Source organism: Saimiri boliviensis, chromosome 9 (assembly GCF_048565385.1).
Source record: "Saimiri boliviensis isolate mSaiBol1 chromosome 9, mSaiBol1.pri, whole genome shotgun sequence".
Classification (NCBI taxonomy): Eukaryota; Metazoa; Chordata; class Mammalia; order Primates; family Cebidae; genus Saimiri; species Saimiri boliviensis.
In genome coordinates, this window is record NC_133457.1 from 11,291,763 (window position 1) to 11,307,138 (window position 15,376).

Consider the following 15,376-nt stretch of genomic DNA (forward strand, 5'->3'; position numbering starts at 1 on the left):
AATTTTATTTTTTCTATTTTCTTTTAGCCTTCTTTGTATTTTTCACATCTTTAACTCATCAAGAAGTTATATGTACATAATGTATAGTATGGTCTAATCTATTTTTTTGTCAATGTAAATGATGCTTAGCACAATTTATAGAACAATGGATCCACACCCCATGAATTTTCTTTAGTTCCTGTATAGGATTTAATGTTTCTATATTTAATTTTGTTCCATTGATAAATATGTCTATTTCTGTGCCATCCCTATGATGTCATGATTATCCTAGCTTTTTACTATGTTTTGATATTTGCTAGGCCAAGTCTTAGCTTGTTATTTTTGTTATCAAAACCTTCTTAGAAATGTTCACCTTTCTATTCTTTTATGAACTTCATGATAATTTTAGTTATTCCAAAGATACTTTTTATTTCATTTGGATTCTGTTGCATGAATATCATTTTTACTGGAAATATTTGTATTTAAAAACTGGAAACATGAGTGTTTAAATTCTCATTTGATTGAACCAAACCAAAAGCAAACTAAACAGCAAAGAAAAGTATGTTGTATCTCAGAGTGCTCCAGGAAGTAAGTACAAACCAAGAAACATAAACTTTTGAAAGGAAAGGTAGAACTTGAAAATGCCAGTCAGAATAAAATTAGTAACAGCTGTAGTCTATTTACTGCTTATTGATAAAACTATTGTACAAGCTACATGGATTATTCTCTGATTCATATAAGAATATCACAAAGTACATATTAACTAGGATGACTGGTTAGGCATATTTGTGGTCAAGAAAGCTCATATTGTATGTTTTGGGAAAGAAGAGATCAAATTTCCTTATTTGTTTTCATACTATAAAATGGCTGAGTAGCACTATATTGAATGGCTCACTTCAGAAGAAATCTCAAGTTTACAGTCTTGTTCTAATAGTGATAGTAGAATAATTACAACACAGACAATTGGAGGAGAAAGTACTTTTTATCGGCTGGGCGCGGTGGCTCAAGCCTGTAATCCCAGCACTTTGGGAGGCCGAGGCGGGTGGATCACGAGGTCAAGAGATCGAGACCAACGTGGTCAACATGGTGAAACCCCGTCTCTACTAAAAATACAAAAAATTAGCTGGGCATGGTGGTGCATGCCTGTAATCCCAGCTACTCAGGAGGCTGAGGCAGGAGAATTGCCTGAACCCAGGAGGCGGAGGTTACGATGAGCCGAGATCGCACCATTGCACTCCAGCCTGGGTAACAAGAGCGAAACTCCATCTCAAAAAAAATAAAAAATAAATAATAATAATAATAATAAAGAAAGTACTTTTTATCAACTCTATATCCCTGGTAATTGGTAAGCAGTGAATGTGGAGAAACATCTGTTGAGGTATTTCTAGAAATTGTTCCTATCCATGAAAATGAAACATAATAAAATCAAACTAAGTCTCAGAAATAAAGTAGAATTGTCCAAAATGTTTAGGTGGTGAAACTTTAAAAATACTGAAACATTTCCAAAAAAAGCTCTGAAATACTTTTCAGACAGAAGAGATATTTATATGGTTAGGTTTGAAGACAGGAATCTTGCCTGAAGTTGTAGGAAAAAAATAGAGAAATTTCAAACACCATCACAACAAAAACTCTTTTTAATCTGGTACCTTTATTATTTTTTCTTAGTTTTCTTTCTCATGATCCAATATATTCCTAAATCTTGGATGCTCTTTTTCAAAACTGCTTCTGCCAATCTTTCTAACTCTGAAATGTCTGATCTATTACTGAGTTTGACACTTTTGAAGAGTAAATGATGTATGCAAAATTCAGAAGTATTGAGGTTTTGTTTGAATTACCAGCATTTGTTTGCGAACAGGAAGAAAATGTGATATTTATATAGCTACCTTAAGTTCAAAGACATATGCACATAACTTCGAACTTTGTTACTTCTGAACCCAGAGAAAAATTAAATGAATGAACTATAAAACATTTAATTTAATAGTAAATCTATGTATTATAAAGTACATAGATTATAGTAGTATCCAATTTTAATTTCAGCATATCCCCATAATGTATAATATAGAGAAAAGCTGAAGAAATATAAATTAAAAAAAGGCGTTAAAGGATGAAATATAAGGGTTTGTTTTGGAAGTGAGAGTGAATTAGCTGTCATAGATCACTATGTTTCTATTAGACTATCTTTCCATTGAACACATCTGGCTGACTGAGTGGACATTCTCTTCCTTCTGCTTCCTCTGTGGTTCTCTAAAAGCTATGCATATGGGGGGAAATGACAATATTTTATATAATTTCTAATTACTGAAGTAGCATGTCATTTTAGAAACAGTAAAACACAACTATGTTTTTTTTAATAAACAAAAATATACATTAGAAATATTGCCCCATGTCCATAAGGCCCAGGAGTAATAGAAATCCTGTCTAAGCCCCTTCCTGTCTGAGCCTCCTTCCACCATCCTCATTGCTTTGTTTATCTGTCTCCTATAATTTTCCTGTTTTTCACTTCCTTCTTGACTACTTATTTTTTTTGCTCTTATAATTGATGCAGTATCTATGTTTAGCCAATCACTGGACCACCTCTATGCTTTATACTCATGTCTTACTATTCCAAATGTAGAACATTACTTACCTTACTTTACCTAGCTTGCCACATTCCTGTCTTCCGTTTTCTGGACCCTCTAGATGCCAGGGTTCTCTGTTCTAGACACTCTCTCCAGGAACTTGAATTTATGTTGCTTTCCTGCTCTGCCTCGGACCCTACCAAATGATCCACAAATGCATTTGAGAATAGCGTCAATGACTTCCTTCACACTTGAAATGATCACAATTTCATGGAGTTTTCATAATGTAAAACCAAAAAGTAATTTTATTATTCAAGATCTTCTACAGTGTCTAGGATTTGTCTTTAGGAACTCATTAATTAATATTATTGGATGAAAGTATGTTGATATAGTTGTCTGCATCACAACAACAAAATGTTATCTAAGAATAAATATTTTGTAATATTAAATGCCAATAACCACTTTCTCAAGAAATTGCCGCTAGATTTTCATAAGTTAGTTGTATATTGCCTTGGGTCTCACTATATTTTCATACATTTGATAAGTTCAGAACTATTTCAAATAGTAAGTCCATTTTCCTGAAATTTTTGTCTAACCAGAAGTAATTGATTTCAAATATTTCTTATGTGTCCTATGTGAAGTGTTAAAAAAAGGCTAATGTTGAACTTTAAAGAGGTATTTTGCTATCAGTATTTCCCCACTGGCAAATGTCTTATTAAAATAGAAATAATCATTTTGGTTTATACAGTATTATATTATCAAATGTAATGAAAGGAGTCTATTTACAATTTTTAGATCACAATCTTGGTAATGAGTGTGAATTTTGCCAATCATATAAGATTTATATCTAAAATGTAGTTTATGTTTTTTTAGGTATTATTTTATTAAATATCTAAGTCTTCAGACACATTAATCATGTGTTTGACTTCAGAAATGCTTTCCATATTTCCATCACATTTGTTAATAAAATGAAGTCTTGACAAATTAAAATTTTTGCAGGTTAGAAATTATCAAAGAAAACACAACATACAAAACCATAAATGGTATTATTCTCCAAAATCTTAAGTCAAATGATATGATACCATTAAGAAGCTCTTCTCATTAGAAAAATATTTTATCTAATGAAATGTCAAAAGATATCTTAGAAAGCCAGCTGACTACTGCTTACTAATTTGTTGTAGAAATAAAGAATAGTAGAAATAAGAATGCAATGATTCACCTTTTCATCAAACAAAAACCTCCTTATTACATTGAGTTTTAAATCAGCAGAAGTGTACTGAACTGTACAGATGGTAGGATTGGACTGAATGTTAGACCAAATGCACTGATGGTTCCTGACAACAGTGCATGGGTAGTGCTGAAAGGTGACAGTGTAAGCAGAAGGAGTCTCTCTTTTCCAGTCTGCTCTTCCTCTCCTCTGCTCCAAACTCATCTAGCCTGACATTTGACGGTTGGCAGATACATCATCTGAAGGAACGGGGCCAACTCTTTTATCTGAATCAGCACATAGAAATTGCCTCAATTTAATGCCCATGACAAATTTGTTTAAATTTTCTATTTCTTAGATTATGTGAAAATGTTTATTAAAATCAAATGGAAATTTGGGTAAGTTATTAGATTCCTTCTGTTGAACTTTCTTACAGGTGTAAACTATAACAGTACATTTCTTTTAGTTGAAAAAAAATTACCCTGTTGGGAAAATAAGACTTTGAGAATTGTGACCTTATTTGTGCTTTTGTCTTATGAACAATTCATAAGTGTAATATTTTTAACTTGTGTTTAGTATCGGAGATAACTGACTTTTTGTATTGAGAGTGGAGGCTAACAATTCGTGGTCAAATAATATAGTATTATTCATTTGGGCCATATCATATCCATTTTAGAATGAGAGGAGGCTTGCTCATTCCTGTAATCCCAACACTTTGGGAGGCCAAGGTGGGCAGATCAGGGGGTCAGGAGTTCAAGACCAGCTTGGCCAAAATAGTGAAATACCGTCTCTACAAAAATACAAAAAAATCAGCCTGGTGTGATGGCAGCTTCCTGTAATCTCAGCTACTCAGGAGGCTGAGGCAGGAGAATTGCTTGAACCAGGAGGCAGAGGTTGCAGTGAGTCAAGATTGCACCATTGCACTCCAGCCTGGGTGATGGTAGAAGACTCCATCTTAAAAAAAAAAAAAAAGAATGAGAGGAGGCTGATGCCAAGAAGAAACAAAAATAAAACCTAGAAGTAAGCTCTCTAAATGTATAAATATAAGTGCTCCTATAAAATTTTAATTCATTTATTTGACAAAATTTTATTTAGCATACATACCCTGTTTAGTGTGCTGGATACAACAGAGATTGAAGAGTCAGTCCTTCTCCCAAGAGACTTATAGTAAAATAGGAACAGTGGAGGCTATCTTCCACTTTATTTCTCTGTAACAGTAAAGAACATTTCAAAAATAAATTTCTAAAAATAGAAAATTTATATTATCATACAAATTATTTAATATCTAGAGATAAATCTAATACCTATGTCATTTTACCAAAAAGTACATGTTATTATTGAGATAAATTTAAAAATATTTAAGTAATAGGATAGATATATAACATGTTCACAGATTAAACACAATATTTTTAAGGTAAATTCTTCCTACATTTATCTACAGATTCCTTTACTCTTAATCAAAATCTCTTCATTTACCTTAATTGTTAGCCAACTCACTTTTGGATATATACTCCAGAAACACCTGTGTACAGATAATAAGAAAAGGAGTGTGGAGATGCTTATCACAGCATTATTTGTGGTAGTAAAAATTTGAAAGCAATGTCGGTGCTCATTACCAAAATAAAAAGTGAAAACAGATGGATAAATTATTTAGAACATAGTACATAATTTTAAGATAATAAATTAGTAATATGTTCAACCACATGGATAAATCTTAAAATGTTAGCGAGAAAAGTTAAACAACCAAAATGAATGCTATAGAATAAACTCATAGCACAATATATTTTTTGTGCATTTAAAGAATATACACACAGACACCACATATTTCTCAAAATTACAAACATTTAAAAGATACATGGTGAGTAAATGCCTGTTTTAACAATAGAAATAGAGATTTTCTCAGATATGTAGATGGAAATGAATTGAAATAGAGAACAGCTTCGCAAACATTAAGAATAACCATGTACCATGAATAAAAGAATATCTTCTATTCATGGCACATTAAGTTTTCTTCAACTCTGTTCATCAGAAAATATATACATAAATATAATATAAATTATTGAAAAACAGAAAGAGTCATCAGTTAGGTCTACTCTTCTTGTAAAACTGACAAACATTAAAGAAAAAAGATGCTTTTTGAATTTGGCATTATAGAGTTATGTAATGATCTCAACAAGAACATTGTCATTAAAGTGGGAAGGATACCACAACTCAAGTTGTAGGTTCCCTCTAGCCCCCCAAATTCACATCTGTCCCATGTGCAGAATACATTCACACTATCCCAACATCCCCAATATCTCAACCCATTACAGCATCAGCTCCAAGTCCAAAATTTCATCTAAATATCATCAGTTTTAGAAGTTTCATATCTTGTATTTTAAAGCCATCTAAATCAGGTATGGGTGAGACGGGGTATAATCCACCCTGGAGCAAAGTCATTCTTCATTTGTGAATCTGTGAAATCAAAACACACGTTATCTTCTTCAAAAATGGGGGCTGGGCACAGTGGCTCACACCTGTAATCCCAGCACTTTGGGAGCCCAAGGCGGTTGAATCACGAGGTCAAGAGATTGAGGCCATCCTGGCCAACATAGTGAAACCCCGTCTCTATTAAAATAAAAACATTAGCTGGGCATGGTGGTGTGCGCCTGCAGTGCCAGCTTATCAGGAGGCTGAGGCAGGAGAATTGCTTGAACCTGGGAGGTGGTGGTTGTAGTGAGCCGAGATCGCACCACTGCACTCCAGCCTGGCAACAAAGCAAGACTCTGTCAAAAAAAAAAAAAAAAAAAAAATCCATGGTGGAACAAACATTGAATAGGCATTCCAATTCCAAAAGGAAAAAATTGGAAGGAAAAAGAGGTTACTGAGAAAGTTTGAAATCCAGCAAGGAATGTGCCAAGGTTTCAAGGCATGAGATTAACTTCTCTGTGGCTCAAGGCTCCACCCTCTTGGCTCACAGCAGCTCTGTTCTCTGCATCTGTCCCTTCTTGCCTCTTCCTCAGCCCCAGTGACTTCTGCTCCACCCATGTCAGACGGGGCCTCTGCACTGGCTACATCAGACCCACAAGCCCAGATGGCCTATGTTCACAGCAGTTCTGCCATTGGAATCATTCATTCATTCTTTTTTTTTTTTTTTTTTTTGAAGGACAGCTTATGTTTGTAGCTAAGGAGCTCTGTTAGTTCACTCCTGTACAATCCCAGAAATCTGATAGCCTTCCTTTACTTCATCCCGACTCTTGTCTCCTTCAGCTCAAATGGGCAGTACTTCTCCTGATGCAACATTCTTACAAACCTTATAGATCTCCTTTATATTTCACAGAGATACATGCCACTAAACAAGAAGGTCCTTCACAGATTGTTTCTGAATCACCTATCCTATTCCAGGAGTCTACTGAGACGACTGAGTGAATACAGGAATCACACATCCATTCTCTTCAGCAAATGTTTTCTCGCCACAGCTTTGGCCCTCTCTATAGAGCACACTTTTCAACAGTCAATAACTTAACTTTAGCATCTTTTGCCATCTGGACAGATCAAGAATGTCCCAGATCATACAGTGCTGGTTCCTCTTCTTAACATTTCTCCCTCAATTTCCTCCTTTTATCTTACATTTTGCTAGAGGCAGTAAAGAGAAACTAGGCTTCATTTTTATTTTCAACACTGCTTGAGAGCTACTTGGCAAAATATTCAGTTCTCTTGCTTACAGCTTCCGCATTCCACTCCACAGCAGAGAGCAACTGATCTGCTTTCTTCCACTTAACAGCAAGGATCACCTTACCTCTAATTTCCAAATATGCTTTTCTTATTTCTTTCTAAGACCTCTCCAGAAATGTCTTTAAATTCTATGTTACTACCTACACTCTGGTCAAGGTGATCTAGGCTTTTTCTATCATATGCTTAAAAATTCTTCCAGCCTCTACCCATTAGCCAATTCCAAATCACTTCCATACTTTCGGATATTTGTTACAGAAGCATGCTGCTTATAGAAGCATGTTACTTTCCCAGGGCCGTCATAAGAAATTACTACATACTTCATGGTCTAAAATAACATATATTTAATTTCTCACAATTCTGGAGACCAGAAGCCTGAAATCAAGGTGTTGACAGAGCCATGCTTCCCCTGAATACTGTAGGGGACTTTCCTTCCTTGCCTTTTCCAGCTTCTTGTGGCTCTAGGAGTTCCTTGGCTTGGGGCTGCACAATTCCAATCTTTGCTTTCTTCTTTGCATGCCCTTCTCTCCTGTGTCCCTCATGTTTTGTGGACAAGTCATTAAACTTAGGCCCCACTCTAATCCATGATTATCTCATCTCAAATTTGTTTAATCTACAAAGTCGCTTTTTCAAAAAATTGTCACATTTACAGAAGCCGAGACATAAACATGTTTGTTTGCTTATGAGCAGACAGGCCACCTTTTAAACCACTACACATGTTTTTCAAATAAACATTTTAATTTGGAAGTCACCTTGAGGGCAAAGACATGTTTCCTTTTCAACTTTGTGTCGCTGTGTATTTTGCAGCATCTCTGCAGTCCATGAATACTTAATAATAATTGTAAGAATCAAAAGTATATTTTGAAACAATAATTAAGATTTTTAGAAGTTTGCTGAATAAGTTAAGCTAATTTTTAAAAATTAGCCATTGTTTAACAGTATTTAAACTATGAGTATCAGTAGGACTTTTGTATCAGTAGAATACCATGGTTTCATATTTAAACTATGAGTCCAGATTCTGCTTACAAGATAGGTAATTGTCCCATTTAGCAAAATTCTAATTGTATGAGAAAGAAACGGCCCTGTGTATGAGGTTAAATATGTGAATATAATACTAAAACTTTGGCTCTGACTATTGGTAATCACAGATAGATATTGCTTTACAAGCCGACATTGAAATTAGCTCAATTTACCACCGTGGTCAATTACATAGCCAAATATATTCTTGTTGGGACTTGTGTAATGGGCCATCATTCTTTCAAGAAAAAAATTGTTTCCTATTCCTGTGATTTGATAATAAGTAATAAACATGTAATATATCAATTTACAAAGTCAATTACATAATCAAGAAGAGTGCCAACAGCAATAACCAAAACACTCTGTACTGTATTTACTTTCATATTCTTCACCTTCCCTAAGGCACCAGGCCTGGCATTTTTCCTACTTTCTCAATTTTCTTTGCATAATTTTCCACTTGGTGGACTGCCATCATCAACAGTTACCACTCTTCAACTTCTGCAGCTTGGTAAGAGCAGTTGAAGAGATGAGAACTGTGTTTAATTAAATCCTGGTTGTCAAATGTAAATGCAAAAGTGCTTAGTTATTCAACATTGCTGGTGATGAAAGTCAGAAAAAAAGGCTTCAGAAAAAGTTTGGTTTATCATGATCTTTCAGATACAATCCTGGAAAGTATCAATATTCTCTTTACTTCCTTTAAATGAAGGAAAAAAATAGATTTTTAAAGGAAAGCAGATGAACACATACATAACCCGCAAAATACCTCGCTGAATAATTCTAGCTGCTGAAAAAGATACATATAGAAATAGATTATGTCGTCTTATAATTATGTGTAGGCTGTTTTGTGAAAACATCTACAGGCTTTGCGATTCATGTATATTTAAGGGGCATCTTTATGTAAAAGTAAAAGAAGAAAGGAAGATAGAATTTGGGGACAAGAAACAATTCTACTTCAAAGTTTGATTTTATGTTTCTTTCAGAACTTTAGTTTGTAGGGCATCATTTAAATATTATAGATTTAAAAGTGCTGGGATTAATTACTTCAATAAATTTAATGTAATTTTAGTCACTATACTAACTCCTAAGGTATTTTTGAGTAAATATGAGTCAAACCTCTCTCTAAAAGAATACCTACCAAGTTATTTTTTAAAAGCATAGATATAATAGGCATCTACCATAGACTTACAGACCTATTCCTTAAATATGCATGTAAATATAAATGCGATAAAGTTCTTCGAGTAAATGTTCACATTTTTATACTGCATTGTATATGAACTCTTTGTTTCTTTAATTGATTAGTTTTTATTACAATATTGATGATAACATTTGGATAAGGTGGCATGTTCAGCGTTAACATAGAATAGCTAAACAGAAATAGATTAAATTTCATAGAGATGTGGTTATCTCCAGATGTGAATATAGGAAAAACTTAGTTTTGTCTCTGGGTATTTATTCACCATATAAATCTACTAGCACATTCTTATCTGTTATGTAAATAAGATGTGGAATTCCAAGAGTGTGTCAGTGTTCTGCAGCAGATGGTACACTGAGATTTACCACACCATTACATTTAATGGGTTTGAATTCATTTGGATTTCTTGATGTTCTCTCTGTCCTTCTCACAGCAGCAATGTTGCCAGTGTTCCTGATTATATATGATTTGAGAGAGTGCTTAAAGAAGAAAAACTCCTTTATCTTAGAAATATGAGTATTTTATGTCAAAGTTTAAAGTGTATATGTATTGCATTTCAGAGGATTTATATGCCCTGTGAGGAAAGGATAGTTAATGAATATTCAACAAAATACTAGCAGTCATTACACTCAAAGATATTTTATAAAATGGGAATACTTAATTAACTATTGTAGTGCTAGTAGGGAGTGTTCATTTGAAAAACAAAAGGAAATTTTCAGCCTAGTTCATCATGAATCAAGTTTTAAAAAAACTTTAATGTAAGAATACAAAGACTCAAGAAGGTACACATCTTAGTCATAACAAGACAAGAGATATTCATGACTATTACAGTTAATAAAAATTTATATAGTATTTAGCTCACTAATTACTCAAGAATAATGAATAATATCCCTAAATGAGTTGGATCCATGAAGGGTCAGACCTTAGCGATAATTGAAAATGACAACATGAGCCATATAAGTACCTTTGTTTCTGAACTTGCACTATTTAGAAGTAGAGTGAGTGCTGGTGTAGTATTAATCAGTAAGTTACACAAATTACTGTGGCTAAACATAAACTGGAACAAGAATAAGAAATCCAAAGTGGTGAATATAACCTATATTTTAAAATCAGTTTGTCTCAAAGGGTAGCCAACAAAACACCAGCATCAAAATTATTTCTAAAATGTTGTTACAAATAGAGATGCATGGGACTTATCCCAGTTTCACTAAATCCAAAATCTACAGGGCTAAAACCTAGATATCAAAACATTAAAAAAAAAAAAAAAAACAACCCTGCAATGATTTTTATTACGCACATCCTGATATTTATATATGTGGCAGGCCAAAATTCAAGTTCAGTATCTAAAGCAGAATTCCTGAGTTTAAATTGGGCTTCTTTACTTTTTACTTACTAGTTCTGTGATCCTGGGTTCATTACTTATCCTCTCAATATCTGAGTTCTCTCAACTCTAAGTGAGACTAACATACCTGCATCACAGAATAATTATGAAGATTGAGTTAATATTTATAAAGAAATTCATACCTAGGACATGTAAACACTGATAAAATAAGAGTAAATAAAATGTCAACTTAACATAGGAAATGAAAGATCTCTACAAAGAAAACTACAAAGCACTGAGAAAATAAACTGTAGATGACACAAATGGTAAAACATTGAATGCCTATTAATTGGAAACATCAATATCATTAAAATGGCCATACTACCCAAAGCAATTTATAGATTCTATTCACTTTCTATCAAATTACCATCATTTTTCACAGAATTAGAGAAAAATAATCCAAAAATTTATATGAAACCAGCAAAGAATCGGAATAGCCAAAGCAATCCTAAGCAAAAAGAACAAAGCTGGAGAAATCACATTACTTGACTTCAAATTATACTACAAGGCTATAGTAACCCAAAGAGTATGACATTGGTAGAAAAACAGACACATAGAGCAATAGGAAAGAGTAAAAAACCCAAAAATAAAGCCACATGCCTGTAACAAATAGAGTCAACAAAAATTCAACAAAGTCAACAGAAACAAAATAAAGTGGGAAAAAGACACCCTATTTAATAAATGGTGCTTAAAAAATCGGATAGTCATATGCAGAAGAATGAGACTAGACTCCTGTCTCTCACCATAAGACTCAAGATGGATTAAAGACATAAATGTCAAAATAAAGCCATAAAAATCCTAGGAAAAAAGTATGAAAAAGTTTTCCAAACATTGGCCAAAACAAAGAATTTATGACTAAGACCTCAAAAGTAAATGCAACAAAAACAAAAATATATTAATAGGTCTTAATTTAACTGAAAATACTGGCACACAGAAAAAGAAATACTCAACAGAGTAACCAGAAAATCTATCGAATAGGAGAACATATTTGCAAATTACATATCTGACAAAGGATTAATATCCAGAATCTACAAGGAATTCAAATAGAACAAGAAAAAAATCAACCCCATTAAAAAGTGGGCGAAGGAGAGACATTTCTCAAAAGAAGGCATATAAAAGGCCAACAAACATGAATAAATCCTCAATATTGCTAATCATCAGAGAAATGCGCATTGAAACCACAATGAAATACCATCTCATATCAGTCAAAATGGCCGTTATTAAAAAGTCAAAAACCAACAGATGTCGGTGAAAATATGGAGAAAATGGAATACTTTTATGCTGTTGGTGGGCATGTAAATTGTACAACCTTTATGGAAAACAGTATGGAGATTTCTCAAAAAGCTAAACATAGACCTACCATTTGATCCAGCAATCCCATTACCATGAATTTATCCAAAGGAAAAGAAATCACCATATTAAAAAGACATCCACACTTGTATGTTTATTGCAGCACTATTCATAAAAGCAAAGTCATAGAATCATATACATATATATATATATGTATTTTATTATACTTTACATTCTGGGGTACATGTGAAGATGATGCAGAATTGTTGCATAGGTACATACAAGGCCATGTGGTTTGCTGCCTCTATCCCCCATCACCTCTATCTGACATTTCTCCCCATGTTATCCCTCCCCAACCTCCCTACCCTCTGCTGTCCCTCTCCTAGTCCCTCCCAACTGACCCCAGTGTGTGATGCTCCCCTCCCTGTGTCCATGTGTTCTCCTTGTTCAACACCCACCTACCAGTGAGAACATGCAGTGTTTGATTTTCTGTTCTTGAGTAAGTGTGCTGAGAATGATGGTTTCCAAATTTATTCATGTCCCTACAAAGGACACAAACTCATCATTGTTTATGGCTGCATAGTATTCCATGGTGTATATGTGCCACATTTTCCTGGTCCATGGTGTATATGTGCTCCATGGTGTATATGTGCCACATTTGCCTGGTCCAGTCTATCATCGATGGACATTTGGGTTGGTTCCAGGTCTTTGCTGTTATAAACAGTGCTGCCATGAACATATGTGTGCATTCTTTATAACAGAATGGCTTATAATCCTTTGGATATATATCCAGTTAATGGGATTGCTAGGTCAAATGGAATTTCTATTTCTAGGACCTTGAGGAATCGCCACACTGTCTTCCACAATGGTTGAACTAGTTTACACTTTCACCAACAGTGTGAAAGTGTTCCTATTTCTCCACATCCTCTCCAGCATCTGTTGTCTCCAGATTTTTTAATGATCACCATTCTAACTGGCATGAGATGCTATCTCAATGTGATTTTGATCTGCATTTCTCTAATGACCAGTGATGATGAGCATTTTTTCATATGTTTGTTGGCCTCATATATGTCTTCTTTTGAAAAGTGTCTGTTCATGTCCTTCACCCACTTTTGAACAGGTTTGTTTTTATCTTGTAAACCTGTTTTAGTTCTTTGTGGGTTCTGGATATTAGCCCTTTGTCATATGGGTAGACCACAAAACATTTTTGCCCATTCTATTGGTTGCTGGTTCACGCTAGTGATTTTGTCTTTTGCTGTGCAGAAGCTCTGGAGTTTAATGAGATCCCATTTGTCTACTTTGGGTTTTGTTGCCAATGCTTTTGGTGCTTTAGTCATGAAGACCTTGCCTATGCCTATGTCCTGAATGGTTTTGCCTAGGTTTTCTTCTAGGGTTTTTATAGTGTTAGGTTGTATGTTTAAGTCTTTAATCCATCTGGAGTTAATTTTAGTGTAAGGTGTCAGGAAGGGGTCCAGTTTCTGCTTTCTGCCCATTGCTAGCCTGTTATCCCAACACCATTTATTAAACAGAATTCCTTTCTCCATTGCTTGTTTTTGTCAGGTTTGTCAGAGATCAGATGGTTATAGATGTGTGGCATTGCCTCTGAGGCCTCTGTTCTGTTCCATTGGTCTATATCTGTTTTGGTACCAGTACCAAGGTGCTTTGATTACTGTAGCCATGTAGTGTAGTTTGAAGTCAGGTAGCATCGTACCTCCAGCTTTGTTCTTTTTGCTTAGGATTGACTTGGCTATGTGGTCTCTCTTTTGGTTCCATATGAAGTTTAAGGTGTTTTTTCCAGTTCTCTGAAGAGGGTCATAGGTAGCTTCAATGGGGATAGTGTTGAATCTGTAAATTACTTTGGGCAGTATGGCCATTTTCACAATATTGATTCTTCCTAACCATGAGCATGGAAGGTTTTTCCGTCTGTTTGTGTCCTCTCTTATTTCATTGAGCAGTGGTTTGTAGTTCTCCTTGAAGAGGTCCTTTACCTCCTTTGTTAGCTGTATTCCTAGGTATTTTATTCTCTTTGTAGTAATTGTGAATGGGAGTTTGCTCTTGATTTGGTTCTTTTAGTTTGTAATTGGTTTATAGGAATGCGTGTGATTTCTGCATACTGATTTTGTATCCTGAGACTTTGCTGAAGTTACTTATCAGTTTAAGGAGATTTTGCACTGAAATGATGGGTCTTCTAAATATACAATCATGTTATCTGTAAATAGAGACAATTTGACTTCCTCCTTTCCTGATTGAATACTCTTTACTTCTTTTTCTTGCCTGATTGCTCTGGCTAGAACTTCTAATACTATATTGAATAGGAGTGGTGAGAGACAGCATCCATGTCTAGTGCTAGATTTCAAAGGGAATGCTTTCAGTTTTTGCCCATTCAGTATGATATTGGTTGTGGGTTTGTCGTAAATAGCTTTTATTATTTTGAGATACATTCCATCTACACCTAGTTTATTGAGCGTTTTTAGCATAAAGTGCTGTTGAATTTTGTTGAAGGCCTTCTCTGCATCTATTGAGATAATGTGGTTTTGGTCTTTGGATCTGTTTATGTGGCAGATTACATTTACAGACTTGCTTATGTCGAACCAGCCTTGCATCCCCGGGATGAAGCCTACTTGATTGAGATGGATAAGCTTTTTATGTGCTGTTGCAATCGGTTTGCCAGTATTTTATTGAAGATTTTTGCATCTATGTTCATCATGGATATTGGTCTGAAGTTTTCTTTTTTTGTTGCGTCTCTGTGGGGTTTTGGTATCAATATGATGTTGGTCTCATAAAATAATGTGGGAAGGATTCCCTCTTTTTGGATTGTTTGGAATAGATTCAGAAGGAGTGGTACCAGCTCCTCTTTATATGTATGGTAGAATTTGGCTGTGAACCCATCTGGACCTAGACTGTTTTTGTTGGTAGGCTGTTAATTGCTGCCTCAACTTCAGCCCCTGTTAGTGGTCTATTCAGGGTTTCAATTTCTTTCTGGTTTAGATTTGGGAGGGTGCAAATGTCCAGGAATTTATCCACTTTCTCCAGATTTTCTG

The 15,376-nt window shown here is 34.6% G+C and overlaps 1 long non-coding RNA gene across 1 annotated transcript in view; it reads right to left on the reverse strand.

Annotated features, from left to right (window-relative positions):
• Window positions 1-1,920: 1,920 nt before the first annotated feature.
• The window catches only part of LOC141585518 (uncharacterized), a 167,829-nt gene continuing 154,373 nt past the window's right edge, over window positions 1,921-15,376 (reverse strand). Inside the window, exons 4-5 of the long non-coding RNA XR_012519069.1 lie at window positions 4,849-4,952; window positions 1,921-2,733 (exon numbers count right to left, since the gene is read on the reverse strand). This is a non-coding gene — a long non-coding RNA (uncharacterized LOC141585518). The remainder of the gene's footprint in view (window positions 2,734-4,848; window positions 4,953-15,376) is intronic.